This window comes from Oratosquilla oratoria, unplaced genomic scaffold (assembly GCF_046742065.1).
Source record: "Oratosquilla oratoria isolate Oo_2021 unplaced genomic scaffold, ASM4674206v1 SCAFFOLD115, whole genome shotgun sequence".
In the NCBI taxonomy this organism is placed as follows: domain Eukaryota; kingdom Metazoa; phylum Arthropoda; class Malacostraca; order Stomatopoda; family Squillidae; genus Oratosquilla; species Oratosquilla oratoria.
Window position 1 is genome coordinate 151,347 of NW_027467472.1, and position 21,872 is coordinate 173,218.

A 21,872-nucleotide genomic window follows, 5' to 3' on the forward strand; every position below is an offset into this window, starting at 1 on the left:
ATCATTGGCAGACGACAAACTGTTGTTTCAAGAACTGTCTAGCTTCTGCAACCGGGACTTATTGATAATGGGTGATTTCAATTTTACTGACATTGATTGGATGACCCTTGAACATGGCCATATAGGTAGTCGCTTGATTGATTTTCTTGGTGACAGTTACTTAGTTCAGCATGTAAAAGAGCCCATAAGACATGGAAACTTATTCGATCTATTGATCATTAGCCCCGAAAGCATAATAACCGATGTAGAAGTCGGTGAAACTGTTGCAAATAGCGATCACAACTTAGTTAGATTCAAACAACAATTTTTTTTTAGAATAGATACTTGTGTTTCTAAAATACCCGATTTCAGTAAAGCTCAGTTCATAGGACTACGTCAGGAGCTTCAGCTTACAGATTGGGAGGCAAAATTAAGCGAAAGACCTGTAGATCAGATGTGGGAAATATTTCAAAATACGCTTACTAAGATGATTCATACTTACATCCCATTTAAGGACAGACGTTCCCCAAATCAGGCTCGCCCAAAATGGCTTGACAAAGAAACTGAAAAAAATATTGCTAAAAAGAGACAGGCTTATAAGAAATACAAGTGCTCGGGTGCATCTAATGACTATCAAAGTTATGTATTAATACAGAGAGATTTAAAAAAAGAAAAAAAAGAAAACAACAATACGAAATTAATATCGTTGATAAATTCAAAGAGAATTCCAAAGAATTCTATATTAGAGAATTTTTTTTTTTTGTCAGGAATCACATTGGTCCACTATTATCTACTGACGGTCAACTTGAATATTCAAATGAAGGAGTGTGATATTTTAAACAACTATTTTAGCTCAGTATTCTTAAACGAAACACCTCAAAGCGAACTCCAAACTGAAACCTGTTCATAGTCTAAGGTAAACTTACTCACTACGGTAAATATAACAAAATAGAAAATTAAAAGTTGTATAGAGAAACTCAAAGTTGATAAAACACCAGGGCCTGACGGTTGGCATCCAAGAATCTTAAATGAAATGAAAGTTGTGATTGTTGTTCCATCGGAAATTATTTTCAAGAAATCTATCATATCCGGAGATGTTCCAAAGAGAATGGAAGCTAGCTAACGTTATTACCATACTAAAAATGTGACAAAAAGAACCCAAATAACTACAGACCTATAAATTTGACTTCAATCGTAGGAAAGTTTATGGAAAGTATCATCAGAGTTGCTATCGAACATCATTTAGAAAGTAACTGTTTGATAAATGATAACCAGCATGGTTTCAGACGGAAACGTTCTTGCGTGACTAACTTACTCGAATTCTACAACACAGTTATCTCGAATGATGACAAAAGAAACAATATAGATTTGATATATCTAGGCTTTGCAAAAGCTTTTGATCCCGTCCTCCATGAAAGACTACTTACTAAATTAGCTTCACACGGAGTAATTGGTAGCATATTAAGCTGGACTAGTAATTGATTGAATAATCGAAAACAGAGAGTTGTTTTGAATGGTAAAACTTCTGGATGGAAAAATGTTATGACTGGAGATGCTCAGGGTTCCGTTCTTGGACCACTTCTATTCATAGTATATATAAGTGATATAGACCACGGACTAAAATCTATTGTCTCCAAATTTTGCTGATGATACAAAACTGTGCGGAAGAAGATTTAGATAAACTACAACAATGGTCTGAAAAGTGGCTAATGAAATTTAACACAAGCAAATGCAAGGTTGTGCACATAGGTCAAAATAACAGTAAGTACGATTACAAGTTATTTGGAAATTCGTTAAGAAAAGTGGATAGTGGAAAGGATCTTGGCGTGATTACCAGTAACGATCTCTAATCATCTAAGCAGTGTATTTCAACCTGTGAGAAAGCAAATAAGATTCTAGGACTGATTGCGCAATTCTTTGACTTCAAATGTCCATCTCCCATTGCCAAGCTATATAAATCGTTAGCTCTTCCACATTTGAAATATGCTGTCACGTATGGTCACCGAATCTCATTGAAGATATTGACAGATTGGAAAAAGTACAACAGCGAGCCACAAAACTGATTCCATATATCAAAACTAAATCATACGAAAATCGACTAAAACACATGAATCTTTTTTTCCCTAAAAATCGTAGACTCAGAATTGACAACATCAAAAGTGACCAAATTTTTACACTAAATGAGAATCCACCCGACAAATGATAATGGTCTCAAACTGTCAGGAAATAGATTTAATTTGGAAGTGGGTAGAAACAACTTGGTTAATGAATGGAATAGACTTCCTGCAGAGGCAGTGCAATGTAGTTCGGTTCGAAGTTTTAAGATTCGTTTAGATGAACATCTAAGCAAGATGCTGTAGTGACTGTCATTTATTCTATATTATTTGTTTGGTATTATTTGTCTGTTTATTATCATTGGCTTGATTTCCATTTATTATTAGTTATCTGTCAATTTATTGTTATTTACTATTTACCTGTTTGTTCATTATTTAACTATACCTATGCATTTATTGACTTTATTTATCATTATCTATATCATTATAATTCTATCTATTTTTATTTATCTATCATTATTATAGTTTCTTCTCCGCATCCGACCTAGTTATGGACCAAAAGGTCTCCTGTCGGCATGCTCCGCCTTTGTAATTCTTTGTAAGATGTAATGTGACATATATTTTGTGTCATGGGTCTGTTGTCGGTGAAAAAGCTGTATGTGGTATTGTGACTAGGGAATTGCATGAACATATTAATTGTATAAGTAATGAAGAGCGATATTCCAAAAGAATAGAAGGTAGCACTGCAGCAGAAGTACATGCAAGACATGAAAGTTTAAAACTAACGTCCAACAGAGGAAGATCATTATATTTATTTGTAGATAGTGAGAGTGCATTACTTGCACTTGATTCAAAATTCCATAGTGATGATAACCGCCTTGTTTTTAAGTGTAAATAAAAAGTTAATGAAGGACATGCAATCAATGTAACTATTGTATAGATAGCAGCATTACACTGTGGAATATATGTGAATGATGTAGCTGATGATTTAGCTAAACCAGGAAGAGATATTAGGCATGGTTGATATGATGAGTGTAGCAAGGAAGAAATAAAAGTGAAAAGGAGAAAAGAAAGAGACGACACTTGGGACGTAGATAATAAAAGACAATTGGTGGTAATACTATGGTGTAAAAAATGAGGTGAAGTAAGGTTGTGATAGTGTAGAAGTAGGCAGGAAATGTTGTTTAGTTAGAGAAAAGATATGAATATAGGAGTCAACGGCCATACCACTCTGCGGAAGACACACACCGGTTCTCGTCCGATCAGCCAAGTCCCCTTCCATACGGTGCCGCATACGTAGGCGGCACGAGGAGCAAGTGGATACGCGAGGCTGCCATATCGACGTCTTGATTATATTTATTGTAGTTGCCCCTGCGTAATGACATACTCAGTCTAAACTGTCTTCATCACATTTTCTATGGTTATCAATATTCACGGGTGAAAGAGAGAACGATCAATATAAGCGGTGACTATATTTTATGATGCGAGTATTATTACGACACATCGTACGTCTAACAGGTAATGCCAAGTTAAATAACCTAAGATGGTAGATGATCTGCAGGAGGCAGTGAATAGTTGAATTTGCCCCCATATTAAATTGACTGAGCTTTCTAGTACGAGTACTGATGAGAATCACAATACAGAGGTATTGAAAGACATTCCCATTATTGATACAATGATTTCACAGATTGGCAACCTTGTGATTGATTTTCCAAATGAGAAGCATACTGGTAGTGACATGCTTATATGCTTATGCATGCCTAAACATGTGTAGTGAAGTAATAAGATCAAATTGATAACTGATTAAACTGTAATAAGATACTGGTTCTATTCTAGTAGCACACTAATAAAAAAAATTCATTAGTATTTATTTATTTATCTATTTTTTTGAAAGATTATTTTTTCTATGGATTTTCTTTTCAATATGATATTACCAATTATATATAATAATGATGCCATTTTATTCTAAAAATAGGTTAGGTTAAATATCTGCACTTGTGTGTTTCTGAAATTTTTGCAGCACATCCCTAGCAGAGCCACTTTTTTACATGGCAACCCCTCCCCTCCCTCCCTGTCCCCTCATGCAGAAAATAGAGAAAACAGGGAGAAATCCCTTTAGGTTGCATAAAAAAAATCATTCATACACAACCATCCTCCAGTCACCCATTTACTTGCCTCCATCCTCCCTTGCTCAACAGCCATTCCTATCTTGCTCAAAGACCCTTTCATCCCATCCATTGATCTCATCCTTGGATGGGGTGAAAGGGTCATGAATGAAAAGATGATGACATTAAAGATGATGTGATTTTAGGTATTTGTGGTAGCAACAAAATATTTCTTTGTCGCGGCTCGTGCCGCTTAAATTGTTCTTATCGGCTTAAGAAACCTGCACAGCGAAGCACCAACATTCCTGGCCAGGAACGGCCGAGCGGACGACATGATCGGCCCTCTCAGAATACAATCCTTCCTGGAGGGAGGACGCCCACATCCACTGCGCCCGGTCCGTGCGTTCGAAGACTACGTGGACCACACGGAAGAGATTTCTGACCTTGGCATTACCTGTTAGACGTACGATGTGTCGTAATAATACTCGCATCATAAAATATAGTCACCGCTTATATTGATCGTTCTCTCTTTCACCCGTGAATATTGATAACCATAGAAAATGTGATGAAGACAGTTTAGACTGAGTATGTCATTACGCAGGGGCAACTACAATAAATATAATCAAGACGTCGATATGGCAGCCTCGCGTATCCACTTGCTCCTCGTGCCGCCTACGTATGCGGCACCGTATGGAAGGGGACTTGGCTGATCGGACGAGAACCGGTGTGTGTCTTCCGCAGAGTGGTATGGCCGTTGACTCCTATATTCATATCTTTTCTCTAACTAAACAACATTTCCTGCCTACTTCTACACTATCACAACCTTACTTCACCTCATTTTTTACACCATAGCATTACCACCAATTGTCTTTTATTATCTACGTCCCAAGTGTCGTCTCTTTCTTTTCTCCTTTTCACTTTTATTTCTTCCTTGCTACACTCATCATATCAACCATGCCTAATATCTCTTCCTGGTTTAGCTAAATCATCAGCTACATCATTCACATATATTCCACAGTGTAATGCTGCTATCTATACAATAGTTACATTGATTGCATGTCCTTCATTAACTTTTTATTTACACTTAAAAACAAGGCGGTTATCATCACTATGGAATTTTGAATCAAGTGCAAGTAATGCACTCTCACTATCTACAAATAAATATAATGATCTTCCTCTGTTGGACGTTAGTTTTAAACTTTCATGTCTTGCATGTACTTCTGCTGCAGTGCTACCTTCTATTCTTTTGGAATATCGCTCTTCATTACTTATACAATTAATATGTTCATGCAATTCCCTAGTCACAATACCACATACAGCTTTTTCACCGACAACAGACCCATGACACAAAATATATGTCACATTACATCTTACAAAGGATTACAAAGGTGGAGCATGCCGACAGGAGACATCTTGGTCCATAACTAGGTCGGATGCGGAGAAAAATTTATAATAATGATAAATGAATAAAAATAGATAGAATTATAATGATATAGATAATAATGAATAAAGTAAATAAATGCATAGGTATAGTTAAATAATGAACAAACAGGTAAATAGTAAATAACAATAAATTGACAGATAACTAATAATAAATGGAAATCAAGCCAATGATAATAAACAGACAAATAATACCAAACAAATAATATAGAATAAATGACAGTCACTACAGCATCTTGCTTAGATGTTCATCTAAACGAATCTTAAAACTTCGAACCGAACTACATTGCACTGCCTCTGCAGGAAGTCTATTCCATTCATTAACCAAGTTGTTTCTACCCACTTCCAAATTAAATCTATTTCCTGACAGTTTGAGACCATTATCATTTGTCGGGTGGATTCTCATTTAGTGTAAAAATTTGGTCACTTTTGATGTTGTCAATTCTGAGTCTACGATTTTTAGGGAAAAAAAGATTCATGTGTTTTAGTCGATTTTCGTATGATTTAGTTTTGATATATGGAATCAGTTTTGTGGCTCGCCGTTGTACTTTTTCCAATCTGTCAATATCTTTAATGAGATTCGGTGACCATGCGGAAACAGCATATTCCAAATGTGGACGAACTAACGATTTATATAGCTTGTTAATGAGAGATGGACTTTTGAAGTCAAAAGATCGCGCAATCAGTCCTAGAATCTTATTTGCTTTCTCACAGGTTGAAATACACTGCTTAGATGATTAGAGATCGTTACTGGTAATCACGCCAAGATCCTTTCCACTATCCACTTTTCTTAACGAATTTCCAAATAACTTGTAATCGTACTTACTGTTATTTTGACCTATGTGCACAACCTTGCATTTGCTTGTGTTAAATTTCATTAGCCACTTTTCAGACCATTGTTGTAGTTTATCTAAATCTTCTTCCGCACAGTTTTGTATCATCAGCAAAATTTGGAGACAATAGATTTTAGTCCGTGGTCTATATCACTTATATATACTATGAATAGAAGTGGTCCAAGAACGGAACCCTGAGCATCTCCAGTCATAACATTTTTCCATCCAGAAGATTTACCATTCAAAACAACTCTCTGTTTTCGATTATTCAATCAATTACTAGTCCAACTTAATAGGTTACCAATTACTCCGTGTGAAGCTAATTTAGTAAGTAGTCTTTCGTGGGGGACGGTATGAAAAGCTTTTGCAAAGCCTAGATATATCAAATCTATATTGTTTCTTTTGTTATAATTCGAGATGACTGTGTTGTAGAATTCGAGTAAGTTAGTCACGCAAGAACGTTTCCGTCTGAAACCATGTTGGTTATCATTTATCAAACAGTTACTTTCTAAATGATGTTCGATAGCAACTCTGATGATACTTTCCATAAACTTTCCTACGATTGAAGTCAAATTTATAGGTCTGTAGTTATTTGGGTTCTTTTTGTCACATTTTTAGTATGGTAATAACGTTAGCTAGCTTCCATTCTCTTTGGGACATCTCCGGATATGATAGATTTCTTGAAAATAATTTCCGATGGAACAACAATCACAACTTTCATTTCCTTTAAGATTCTTGGATGCCAACCGTCAGGCCCTGGTGTTTTATCAACTTTGAGTTTCTCTATACAACTTTTAATTTTTTATTTTGTTATATTTACCGTAGTGAGTAAGTTTACCTTAGACTACGAACAGGTTTCAGTTTGGAGTTCGCTTTGAGGTGTTTCGTTTAAGAATACTGAGCTAAAATAGTTGTTTAAAATATCACACTCCTTCATTTGAATATTCAAGTTGACCGTCAGTAGATAATAGTGGACCAATGTGATTCCTGACAAAAAAAAATTCTCTAATATAGAATTCTTTGGAATTCTCTTTGAATTTATCAACGATATTAATTTCGTATTGTTGTTTTCTTTTTTTTTCTTTTTTTAAATCTCTCTGTATTAATACATAACTTTGATAGTCATTAGATGCACCCGAGCACTTGTATTTCTTATAAGCCTGTCTCTTTTTAGCAATATTTTTTCAGTTTCTTTGTCAAGCCATTTTGGGCGAGCCTGATTTGGGGAACGTCTGTCCTTAAATGGGATGTAAGTATGAATCATCTTAGTAAGCGTATTTTGAAATATTTCCCACATCTGATCTACAGGTCTTTCGCTTAATTTTGCCTTCCAATCTGTAAGCTGAAGCTCCTGACGTAGCCCTATGAACTGAGCTTTACTGAAATCGGGTATTTTAGAAACACAAGTATCTATTCTAAAAAAAAAATTGTAGTTTGAATCTAACTAAGTTGTGATCGCTATTTGCAACAGTTTCACCGACTTCTACATCGGTTATTATGCTTTCGGGGCTAATGATCAATAGATCGAATAAGTTTCCATGTCTTATGGGCTCTTTTACATGCTGAACTAAGTAACTGTCACCAAGAAAATCAATCAAGCGACTACCTATATGGCCATGTTCAAGGGTCATCCAATCAATGTCAGTAAAATTGAAATCACCCATTATCAATAAGTCCCGGTTGCAGAAGCTAGACAGTTCTTGAAACAACAGTTTGTCGTCTGCCAATGATAATGTCTTTGGCCTATATATTACACCTACATTCATTTTTTGTCCATTTGTTTGGGTTAATTCTACCCACAAACTGTCATATGCATCCTGTTTCACTTTCTCTAAAACACAAGCATAGACATTGCTTTTAACGTACAACAGAACACCCCCACCTTTCTTGTGGCCTCAAAATCTTTACCATTTAACCATGTCTCGAAATTAGTTTTGACATGGTAAAGTTCTTAACCATCATGACTATAGGTTAGCTTATGTTGAATAGGAAAAGTCATGTCCTTTTCGACCTGAGTCACAGTGAGCGTCGAAATTAATTTAACATGGTAAAATTCTCGACCATCATGACTGTAGATTAGCTTAAGTTGAATAGGAAAAGTCATGTTCATTTCGACCTGAGTCACAGTGAGCGTCGAAATTAATTTTAACATGGTAAAATTCTCGACCATCATGACTGTAGATTAGCTTAGGTTGAATAGGAAAAGTCATGTCCATTTCGACCTGAGTCACAGTGAGCGTCGAAATTAATTTTAACAATTTTAAAAGTCTCGACCATCATGACTGTAGATTAGCTCAAGTTGAATAGGAAAAGTCATGGTCCTTTCGACCCGAGTCCCAGTGAGCGTTGAAATTGATTTTATCATGGTAAAATTCTTGACCATCATGATTATAGATTAGCTTAAGTTAAATAAAAAAAGTCATATCCATTTCGACCTGAGTCACAGTGAGCGTCGAAATTGATTTTAACATGGTAAAATTCTCGACCATTATGACTGTAAATTAGCTTAAGTTGAATAGGAAAAGTCATGTCCATTTCGACCTGAGTCACAGTAAGTGTCGAAATTAATTTTAACATGGTAAAATTCTCGACCATCATGACTGTAGATTAGCTCAAGTTAAATAGGAAAAGTCATGGTACTTTCGACGCGAGTCCCAGTGAGCGTTGAAATTGAGTTTAACATGGTAAAATTCTTGACCATCATGATTATAGATTAGCTTAAGTTGAATAGGAAAAGTCATGTCCATTTCGACCTGAGTCACAGTGAGCGTCGAAATTAATTTCAACATGATAAAATTCTCGACCATCATGACTGTAGATTAGCTCAAGTTAAATAGGAAAAGTCATGTCCATTTCGACCTGAGTCACACTTTTTTTTTTTTTTTTAAGGTCGAAGGCATTTTATCTATACAATACCTAGCACTTTGCGTCAACTTAAACTGTACTATTTAAATAATTTTCCTCTTCTCATTACGCTAAATGTTTATAGATTATCTTTGAACTGATTTATACTAATTCTAACACTAGACTCCCTAAGCCTAAAGTTCTTTTGTGTTTTACTTGGGGGTGGAACATCAGGCAAGTCATCTTTAAACTCAAGCCAGGTGAAGTTGATAAGAGGTTGGCTGTGGCTCAAGAGAAGAGCTGTGTGGTAACATGGTATGTATGTATGTATGTATTTGTGTATTTGTGTATTTGTGCGTTTGTGCGTTTGTGTGTGTTTGTTTGTATGTATGTATTTATGTATGTATTTATGTATGTATGTATTTATGTATGTATGTATTTATGTATTTATGTATTTATGTATGTATTTATGTATGTATTTATGTATGTATTTATGTATGTATTTATGTATGTATTTATGTATGTATTTATGTATGTATTTATGTATGTATTTATGTATGTATTTATGTATGTATTTATGTATGTATTTATGTATGTATTTATGTATGTATGTATTTATGTATGTATGTATTTATGTATGTATGTATTTATGTATGTATGTATTTATGTATGTATGTATTTATGTATGTATTTATGTATGTATGTATTTATGTATGTATGTATTTATGTATGTATGTATTTATGTATGTATGTATTTATGTATGTATGTATTTATGTATGTATGTATTTATGTATGTATGTATTTATGTATGTATGTATTTATGTATGTATGTATTTATGTATGTATGTATTTATGTATGTATGTATTTATGTATGTATGTATTTATGTATTTATGTATGTATGTATGTATGTATGTATGTATGTATGTATTTATGTATGTATTTATGTATTTATTTATGTATTTATTTATGTATTTATTTATGTATTTATTTTATTTATGTATTTTTTTTTATTTTTATGTATTTTTTATGTATTTTTTATGTATTTTTTATGTATTTTTATGTATTTATGTATTTTTAGTCTTTATGTATTTTTTTATGTATTTTTTTATGTATTTTTTTTTTTTTTTTTTTTTTTATTCATTTATTTATTATTTATTTATTTATTTATTTATTTATTATTTATTATTTATTATTTATTATTACTATTTATTATTTATTCATTTATTTATTTTTTTATTTATTTATATTATTTTTTTTTTTTTTTGCTTAAGAAACATGGAAGGAGGGTGGTGCCGTGAGGCGTTAGACCATTGAAGGTCGGAGGTATGGTGCTGCCGAGGCCTGATGACCCTCGGGGGGCCACCCTCCGTATCATAAGACACGTCCCCTTGTCCTCCGGGAAGCCCGGGTTCTTACCACGGACGGCTCGAAGACCTATGGGGAACGGATTACGAGTGGAAATGTCAGTCTACGCCTAGGGCCTGACAAAGCAAGCCATAAGGCGTTAGAGGGCCATTACTGGTCGGAGGTATGGGGCTGCCGAGAGGCCTGATGATCCTCGGGAGCACCCCCCTCCGTACCATAGGACACGTTCCCCTATCCTCCGAGAGGCCCGGATTCTAACCGCGGACGACCCGAAGACGTATGGGGAACGGATTACGGGACGCCTATGGCCTGACGGAACAAGCTGTGAGGCGTGAGAGGACCATTGATGACCGGAGGTATGGGGCTGCCGAGAGGCCTGATGACCCTGGGGGGCGCCACCCTCCGCACCATAAGACACGTTCCCACGTCTTCCGAGAGGCCCGGGTTCTTACCACGGACGGCCTGAAGACAGGGACGGATTGCGATCGTATATGGTCAAAGTCTACGCCTAGGGCTTGATACAAACCGTGAGGCAATAGAGGACCGATGATGGTCGGAGGTATGGGGCTGCCGAGAGGCCTGAGGACCCTGGGGGGCGCCACCCTCCGTACCATAAGACACGTTCCCACGTCTTCCGAGAGGCTCGGGTTCTTGCCACGGACGGCCTGAAGACGGGGACGGATTGCGATCGTATATGGTCAAAGTCTACGCCTAGGGCTTGATACAAACCGTGAGGCAATAGAGGACCGATGATGGTCGGATGTATGGGGCTGCCGAGAGGCCTGATGACCCTGGGGGGCGCCACCCTCCGTACCATAAGACACGTTCCCAGGTCTTCCGAGAGGCCCGGGTTCTTACCACGGACGGCTCGAAGACGGGAACGGATTGTGCTCGTATAATATCAAAGTCTACGCCTAGGTCCTGACAATCCAAGCTGTGGGACCATAGAACTTAGGTAAGGGGCCGCCGACACCAGAAGCCCCCCTCCGCACTACCAGACTCGCAGCAACGGGCACAAACCGGAGCACAAGATATAAGAAGGTAACATTTGGATCACTAAAAGGGTAGTCGAAGAATGGGACAAACCAGCAGCCAAGCGGAAAGCGATAAAACTAACAGACGATTAACCAGCAGGAAACGGGACCGCCTGCTCCCATGTGGGCAGCAAGTTGACCACTCTGTCCCGTTTCCGCGATGTAAGTGAGCTCCGCAACTCCGCAAGCCGGGCAGCCGGGTAAGAAGGGAGGGGTAGGGAGGGGGAGGTGGGGTCGACAATGCGCATGCCTGCACAGAGCCGGGAATTTTAAATTTCCGATGATTTTGGCGGAAAATTCAACCACACTCAACCTTCGGGAATTGGCCATATGACCAGGAGTGTGGTATAGGATTATCGCTATAGCTTCGCTGTGCAGGTTTCTTTCAGCCGATAATGTTTCATGTGATTCCAGTGATGTTGATATTCATTAAGATTGCCAACCATTTATCTGGACACTCCTCTTCCCATAACCCAAACATGTCTGTTCTTTGGAGTCTACCCCAGCCTCTGTGGAGGTGTGTGTGTGTGTGTGGGGGGGGGGAACATAAGGGAGAGTCTTGTATTTATTTAATTGTAGTATACAGGAAAGGAGCAACGCTCATTGGGTCCCATCTCCTATTTTCTAATTTTCTAACATCCCTAGACTCAAATTCATGTACAGTTCCAACTTAATCTATATCTTTGATTTCCAATTATATTTAACTTTGAATTCATGTACTGTTTGAGCTTGGGCTATATCACCTTCTAAGCTATTCCACATATATATACATCTCTCTTCACATCCTTTATCAATTTACTTCCATGACCTCTTAAAGCCCTCTCATCTTTAATCAGATCTCTTATATCAATGCAATCTATCCCCTTTAATGACCTGAACACTATAATCATGTCATCTCTTTCTCTTTGATCTTTCAAAGTTGGTAGGCCCAGTACTTTAAGTCATTCCTCATGGCTTATCTACCAGACTGAGGACCAGTTTGGTTGCTGGTTGAGTTGCCTTCTCTTTGTCTTTCACTACCATTTTGATGATATGTCTCATAAGTGTACTTTATGTGAATCTTATTTTTTCAATCTGAAGAACTGAATTGTCATACAAGAATTCACATGGGTGGTAAGTTTTTATTATGTTCTTAAGTCTCCAGTTATAGTACTTGGCCCCCAACTTTGAAGAGAACTTGCACAAATGATCTTCATTGGTTTTCCCTAAGAATATGAAGATGCATACAAGAGATCACATTGGTTATAAGTCTCATAAATACATCTCATGTGACTTCATTTTCTCAAGATGGTGATCTGAATCTTCATATGAAAAAGTCACACTAGTGAAAAACCTCACAAATACACTTGTGCATCTTCATTTTTTCGATTTGGAGATTTGAATTGCCATGTGAGTACCCACTCAGGTGATAATATTTCTTTGTCGCGGCTCGTGCCGCTTAAATTCTTCTTATCGGCTTAAGAAACCTGCACAGCGAAGCTATAGCGATAATCCTATACCACACTCCTGGTCATATGGCCAATTCCCGAAGGTTGAGTGTGGTTGAATTTTCCGCCAAAATCATCGGAAATTTAAAATTCCCGGCTCTGTGCAGGCATGCGCATTGTCGACCCCACCTCCCCCTCCCTTCTTACCCGGCTACCCGGCTTGCAGAGCTCACTTCAATGAGAAATGAAGGCTTCGCCTGTGGGAGGAGGGAGGGACCCTAAATCTGTGCAGGTTTCTTAAGCCGATAAGAACAATTTAAGCGGCACGAGCCGCGACAAAGAAATATTATCGGCTGAAAGAAACCTGCACAGCGAAGCTATGCATGAGACGAGGACAGGCGAGAGGAGAGGTGAAGCCTGATTCAAACCGTTATTACGTGTGTCTTTCCTATGGGAGACTTATTCATTTTATCACTCAGTAGAGGGGAGAAAGAAACGTCAAGTACCCACGCCGAAGAATGTGACATGCACAACATTGCACTGTTCACACGATGCGTAAATTATACGAAATTCGTATCCTGTTCAGCGGTTTCTGGCCCCTCCCCACTCCTCTATCGCCCTTTGCCCCCTCCACCTTTTTTTTTTTTTTTTTTTTTTTTTTTTTTTTATTATATTATAGGGGTGGAGCCGTTTCCATGGCGACACATGGGCCAGGGGTGACCGAGTGGTAGAGACACCGTGTCCCCAAGGGAGTCGTCGATGTTCAGCCCCTAGGTCCCGCACCCGCTCCACCGAGTGGGTGCGGAGAAACGCCAGCGATGCCACAAAGTCCCTGATGCTGTGGGCGTGCGGGGCATGGCCCGGGTCGGCTCTCTCCCACAGAGCGGAAAGGCAGGTGTGCCCGGGACCTCGGGGTTAGGGGAATCCTAAATTTCGAGTTATAGAAGAGATGATCCTCAAAAATCTCTTCCGTGTGGTCCACGTAGTCTTCGAACGCACGGACCGGGCGCAGTGGATGTGGGCGTCCTCCCTCCCGGAAGGATTGTATTCTGAGAGGGCCAATCATGTCGTCCGCTCGGCCGTTCCTGGCCAGAAATGTTGGTGATGGAGAGAGGGTTAGGGCCGAGCTGTCCTCCTCCAGTTTGGAGACGGACGGGTGGCGGTTGATTGCCACCAGCTGTGAAGCCCTGTAGTCCGTAGTCAAGGCGAGCAGAAAGACGACACGTTGAGGGAAGTGATCTTCCTCCATAATGGCCCTTTCGAACGCCAGGTACTGCAGAACACAAAATCCGAAGGTGACCGATTTGGTCCAAACTTGCCTCACAGGTACAGTGTCGGACAAAGTACAAAGGAACATGAACAGCCTTAGCCGAAGGGCGTGGTGGTGGCACCCCTCCAAACTTGGGCCTTTTCACCCAGTATTCAATTATGGGCCTGTGACACCCATACCGTATCCCTGAGTGTTGTCAAATTGGACTCCACGGCAGCCGTGGACGCCCTCGACCTGTGGGTGATATAACGGGTAAATCTGAGGAGGTGACCAAACTGACACAAAATCCAAAAAATCTCAAAGGAGAAACCATACGAATTTTGCCCGAAATCCGAAGGTGAATGATTTGGTCCAAACTTGCGTCAGAGGTAAAGAGTCGGACAACGTACAAAGAAAGGTAGGTATGAACAGCCTTAGCCCAAGGGCGTGGTGGTGGCACCCCTCCAAACTTGGGCCTTTTCACCCAGTATTCACTTTTGGGCCTGAGTGGTGTCAAATTGGACTCCACGGCAGCCGTGGATGCCTTGGACATGTGGGTGATATGACGGGTAAATTTGAGCAGGTTACCAATATGACCCAAAATCCAAAAAATCTCAAAGGAGAAACCATACGAATTTTGACCAAAATCCGAAGGTGACCGATTTGGTCCAAACCTGCGACACTGGTAAAGAGTTGGACAAAGTACAAAGGAAGGTAGACATCAACAGCCTTAGCTCAAGGGCGTGGCGGTGGCACCCCTCCAAACTTGGGCCTTTTCATCCAGTATTCACTTCTGGGCCTGTGGCACCCATACCGTATCCCTTAGTGGTGTCAAACTGGACTCCACGGCAGCCGTGGACGCCGTCGACCTGTGGGTGATATGGCGGGTAAATCTAAGCAGGTGACCAAAATGACCCAAAGTCCAAAAAATCTAAAAGGAGAAACCATATGAATTTTGCCCAAAATCCGAAGGTGAACAATTTGGTCCAAACTTGTCTCACAGGTAGAGAGTCGGACAAAGTACAAAGGAAGGTAGATATGAACAGCCTTAGCCCAATGGCGTGGCTGTTGCACCCCTCCAAACTTGGGCCTTTTCAACCAGTATTCAAAGGAGAAACCACACAGATATAATAAAAGAGGTCAAACCGCACTATAATTTTAGTTATACCAAGGGAGTAGTTTTCAGTCAAGATTTATATGACCTGTCTGATGTGGAACTTCTTGAAATGTGTGATGATAAAATTTGGACATTTTTCAAGTTACCAAAGTAAAAAATTATTATTTTTACATTTAAAAATGATCAAATTCCAGAATATATATACATTGACAGAGAAAGATTTCATGTCAGAACTTTTAAGTATAGACCACTAAAATGCTTCAAGTGTTTTGGTTATGGTCACTCATCAGGTATGCACAAATGATCAGCTATGTGCAACGTGTTCATTAAAAAAACATGAAGATGATTGTTCTAATCCTACATTATGTATGAATTGTAAGGGGAATCATAGTGCTAGATATAAAGAATGTGAGTCATTTAAAAAGGAAAAAGCAGCTATAGAGAAAGCTCGAGCAGAACATCTAAGCATTGGTCAGGCAAAAAGACTTCTGTTCAGTAGACCTCAATATAGTGACGTTGTAAAAAATGGAAATTCAATTAAGAATCAACCTATAAAATCCAATCCCAATCCTAAACTTCAGCCTTCCCCCTCTGAGCTTCAAGTGCATTCAACTTCTCAGACTTCAACTTGGAAAGCCCCTTCGTCCCCTCTCCAGGGGACCCCAAAGGCCTCTCAGAGGGCCTCTCAGGCAGCTATACTGCCAAATCTGGGTAATTCCCAGAATGACACCTTCATCAAAACCCTTCTCCAGGGGACTTCTCAGGCCTTACTAAAGACCTCCCAGACAGCTTTACCGCCTGATCTGGGTAATTCCCAGAATGACCCCTTGATCAAAACCCCTCTCCAGGCCCAAAAGTGAATACTGGGTGAAAAGGCCCAAGTTTGGAGGGGTGCCACCGCATCGCCCTTGGGCTATGGCTGTTCATGTCTACCTTGCTTAGTACTTTGTCCGACTCTCTATCTGTGAGGCAAGTTTGGACCAAATCGGTCACCTTCGGGTTTTGGGCAAAATTCGCATGGTTTCTCCTTTGAGATTTTTTGGATTTTGGGTCATAATGGTCACCTGCTCAGATTTACCCGCCACATCACCCACAGCTCGAGGGCGTCCACGGCTACCGTGGAGTCCAATTTGACACAACTCAGGGATACGGTATGGGTGCCACAGGCCGAAAAGTGAATACTGGGTGAAAAGGCCCAAGTTTGGAGGAGTGCCACCGCCACGCCCTTGCGCTGCCGTGGAGTCCAATTTGACAACACTCAGGGATACGGTATGGGTGCCACAGGCCCATATGTGAATACTGGGTGAAAAGGCGCAAGTTTGGAGGGGTGGCACCGCCACGCCCTTGGGCTAAGGCTATTCATGTCTACCTTCCTTTGTACTTTGTCCACCTCTGTACTTGCAAGGCAAGTTTGGACAAAATCGGTCACCTTCGTATTTTGGGCAAAATTCGTATGGTTTCTCCTTTAAGACTTTTTGGATTTTGGGTCATTTTGGTCACCTGCTCAGATTTACCCGCCATATCACACACAGGTCGAGGGCGTCCAAGGGTGCCGTGGAATCAAATTTGACACCACTCAAGGATACGGTATGGGTGACACATGCCCAAAAGTTAATACTGGGAGAAAAGGCCCAAGTTTGGAGGAGTGCCACCGCCACGCCCTTGCGCTAAGGCTGTTCATGTCTACCTAGCTTCGTACTTTCTTCGACTCTACCTGTGAGGCAAGTTTGGACCAAATCGGTCACCTTCTGATTTTAGGCAAAATTCGTATGGTTTCCCCTTTGAGATTTTATTTTATTTTATTTTGGGTCATATTGGTCACCTGCTCAGATTTACCCGTTATATCACCCACAGGTCGAGGGCGTCCACGGCTGCCGTGGAGTCCAATTTGACACCATTCAGGGATACGGTATGGGTGCCACAGGCCGAAAAGTGAATACTGGGTGAAAAGGCCCAAGTTTGGAGGAGTGCCACCGCCACGCCCTTGCGCTAAGGCTGTTCATACCTACCTTGCTTTGTACTTTGTCCGATTCTCTACCTGTGAGGCAAGTTTGGACCAATTCGGTCACCTTCGGATTTTGGGCAAAATTCGTATGGTTTCTCCTTAGATTTTTTGGATTTTGGGTCATTTTGGTCACCTGCTCAGATTTACCCACCATTTTACCCAGAGGTCGAGGGCGTCCACAGCTGCCGTGGAGTCCAATTTGACACCACTCAGGGATACGGTATGGGTGCCACAAGCCCAAAAAGGAATACTGGGTGAAAAGGCCCAAGTTTGCAGGAGTGCCACCGCCTCGCCCTTGGGCTAAGGCTGTTCATGTCTACCTTCCGTTGTACTTTATTCCACTCTCTACCTGTGAGGCAAGTTTGGACCAAATCGGTCACTTTCAGATTTTAGGCAACATTCGCATAGTTTCTCCTTTGAGATTTTTTTGATTATGGTCATTCTGGTCACCTGCTCCGATTTACCCGTCATATCACCCACAGGTCGAGGGCGTCCACGGCTGCCGTGGAGTCCAATTTGATACCACTCAAAGATACGGTATGGGTGGCATAGGCCTAGAAGTGAATACTGGGTGAAAAGGCCCAAGTTTGGAGGGATGCCACTGCCACGCCCTTTGGCTAAGGCTGTTCATGTCTACCTTCCTTTGTACTTTGTCAGACTCTCTACCTGTGAGGCAAGTTTGGACCATATCAGTCACCTTCGGATTTTGGGCAAAATTCGTATGGTTTCTCCTTTTGGGTTTTGGGTCATTTTGGTCACCTGCTCAGATTTACCCGCCATATCACTCACAGGTCGAGGGCGTCCACAGCTGCCGTGGAGTCCAATTTGACACCACTTAGGGATACGGTATGGGTGCCACAGGAGAAACCATACGAATTTTGCCCAAAGTACAAAGTAAGGTAGACATGAACAGCCTTAGTCCAAGGGCTGGCGGTGGCACCCCTCCAAACTTGTTCCTTTTCACCCAGTATTCACTTTTGGGCCTGTGGCACCCATATCGTATCCCTGAGTAGTGTCAAATTGGACTCCACGGCACCCGTGGACGCCCTCGACCTGTGGGTGATATGGCGGGTAAATCTGAGCAGGTGACCAAAATGACTCAAAATCCAAAACCCGAAGGTGACCGATTTAGTCCAAACTTGCCTCACAGGTACAGAGTCCGACAAAGTACACAGGAAGGGAGACATGAACAGCTTTCTCCAAAGGGCGTGGCGGTGGCACCCCTCCAAACTTGGGGCTTTTCACCCAGTATTCACTTTTGGGCCTGTGGCATCCATACCGTATCCCTGAGTGGTGTCAAATTGGACTACACAGCACCCTTGGACGCCTTCGACCTGTGGGTGATATGGCGGGTAAATTTGAGCAGGTGACCAATATGACCCAAAATCCAAAAAATCTCAAAGGAGAAACCATACGAATTTTGCCCAAAATCCGAAGGTGACCGATTTGGTCCAAACTGGCCTCACAGGTAGAGAGTCAGACAAAGTACAAAGGAAGGTAAACATCAACAGCCTTAGGCCAAGGGCGTGGTGGTGGCACCCCTCCAAACTTGGACCTTTTCATCCAGTATTCACTTTTGGGCCTGTGGCACTCATACCGTATCCCTGAATGCTGTCAAATTGGACTCCACAGCAGCCGTGGACGCCCTCGACCTGTGCGTGTAATGGCGGGTAAATCAGAGCAGGTGACCAAAATGACCCAAAATCCAAAAAATCTCAAAGGAGAAATTATACGAATTTTGCCTAAAATCCAAAGGTGACAGATTTAGTCCAAACTTGCCTCACAGGTAGAGTCGGACAAAGTACAAAGCAAGGTTCACATAAACAGCCTTAGCCCAAGGGCGTGGCGATGGCACCCCTCCAAACATGGGCCTTTTCACCCAGTATTTAATTTTGGGCTTGTGGCACCCATACCGCATCCCTGAGTGGTGTCAAATTGGACTCCACGGCACCCTTGGACGCCCTCGACCTGTGGGTGATATGGTGGGTAAATCTGAGCAGGTGACCAATATGACCCAAAATCCAAAAAATCTCAGAGAAACCATATGAATTTTGCCCAAAATCCGAAGGTGACTGATTTGGTCCAAACTTGCCTCACAGGTAGAGAGTCAGACAGAGTTCAAAGAAAGGTAGACATGAACAGCCTTAGGCCAAGGGCGTGGCGGTGGCACCCCTCTAAACTTGGGCCTTTTCACCCAGTATTCACTTTTGGTCCTGTGGCACCCATACCGTATCCCTGAGTGGTGTCAAATTGGACTCCACAGCACCCTTGGTCGCTCTCGACCTGTGGGTGATATGGTGGGTAAATCTGAGCAGGTGACCAGAATGACCCAAAATCCAAAAAATCTCAAAGGAGAAACCATGTGAATTTTGCCCAAAATCCAAAGGTGACCGATTTGGTCCAAACTTGCCTCACAGGTAGAGAGTTGGACAAAGTACAAAGCAAGGTAGACATGAACAGCCTTAGCCCAAGGGCGTGGCGGTGGCACCCCTCCAAACTTGGGCCTTTTCAATCACTATTCAGTTTTGGGCGTGTGGCACCCATATCGTATCCATGAGTGGTGTCAAATTGGACTCCACTGCAGCCCTAGACGCCCTCGACCTGTGGGTGATATGGCGGGTAAATCTGAGCAGGTGACCAATATGACCCAAAATCCAAAAAATCTCAAAGGAGAAACCATATGAATTTTGCCCAAAATCCGAAGGTGACCGATTTGGTCCAAACTTGCCTCACAGGTAGAGAGTCGGACAAAGTACAAAGCAAGGTAGACATGAACAGCCTTAGCCCAAGGGCGTGGCGGTGGCACCGTTCCAAATTGGGCCTTTTCACCCAGTATTCACTTTTGGGCCTGTGGCACCCATACCGTATCCCTAAGTGGTGTCAAATTGGACTGCACGGCAGCCGTGGACGCCCTCGACCTGTGGGTGATATGGCGAGTAAATCGGAGCAGGTGACCAATATGACATAAAATCAAAAAGATCTCAAAGGAGAAACCATATAGATTTTGCCCAAAATCCGAAGGTGACCGATATGGTCCAAACTTGCCTCACAGGTTGTGAGTCCGACAAAGTTTAAAGCAAAGTAGACATGAACAGCCTTAGCCCAAGGGCGTGACGGTGGCACCCCTCCAAACTTGGGCTTTTTCACCCAGTATTCACTTCTTGGCCTGTAGCACCCATTTTGTATCCCTGAGTGGTGTCAAATTGAACTCCACGGCAGCCCTGGACGCCCTTGACCTGTGGGTGATATGGCGGGTAAATCGGAGCAGGTGACCAATATGACCCAAAATCCAAAAAATCTCAAAGGAGAAACCATATGAATTTTGCCCAAAATCCGAAGGTGACCGATTTGGTCCAAACTTGCCTCACAGGTTGAGAGTCCGACAAAGTTTAAAGCAAGGTAGACATGAACAGCCTTGGCCCAAGGGCATGGCAGTGGCACCCCTCCAAACTTGGGCTTTTTCACCCAGTATTCACTTCTTGGCCTGTAGCACCCATACCGTATCCCTGAGTGGTGTCAAATTGAACTCCACGGCAGCCCTGGACCTGTGGGTGATATGGCGGGTAAATCGGAGCAGGTGACCAATATGACCCAAAATCCAAAAAATCTCAAAGGAGAAACCATATGAATTTTGCCGTATTCACTTTTGGGCCTGTGGCACCCATACCGTATCCCTGAGTGGTGTCAAATTGGACTCCACGGCAGCCCTGGACGCCCTCGACCTGTGGGTGATATGGCGGGTAAATCGGAGGAGGTGACCAATATGTCCCAAAATCCAATACACAACCATTCTCCATTCATCCCTATCTTCTGTCTTCTCCAGTCTTCCCTCCACAGACATTCCGCTTTCCCAATGCCCCTTTTAGCCCATCCATCCATCTCATCCTTGGTGTCCCCTCCTTCCACCTCTGCCTTCACTCATTCTTTCCATGTGTTCAAACCATCCCAATACTCTTTCATCAACCCTATCTCCCAACTCCCTTTCCACCACTGTTTTCCTCCTCGTGTCTCACTTTATCCAGCCTAGTAACCCCTATCATACTTCTCAGGCACCTCATCTCACTCTTTCAAACTACTATGTTCCATGTTTCTACCCCATACAGTGGTGTCAGCACAATCACTCCTTCATACAATCTCTTAGCATCCATTCCCAAATGTCTATTACTCATTACTCTTTTTAATCTCCCAAGACATTTACTTGCTTCTCTCAATCTACATTCTACCTCCACTCCTCCCTTTTCCACCACATTTGACCCAAGTATCTAAACCCATCTACTTCCTCCAGTCTCTCTTCCTTAATACTCACTTCCAGTCTGCTGCCACTTTCTCCCCTTGTACATCTCGTCACCTTACTTTTACCCACATTTACTTTCAACTTCCTTCTTTCACACACCTTCCCAAACTCAAGTCACTAACT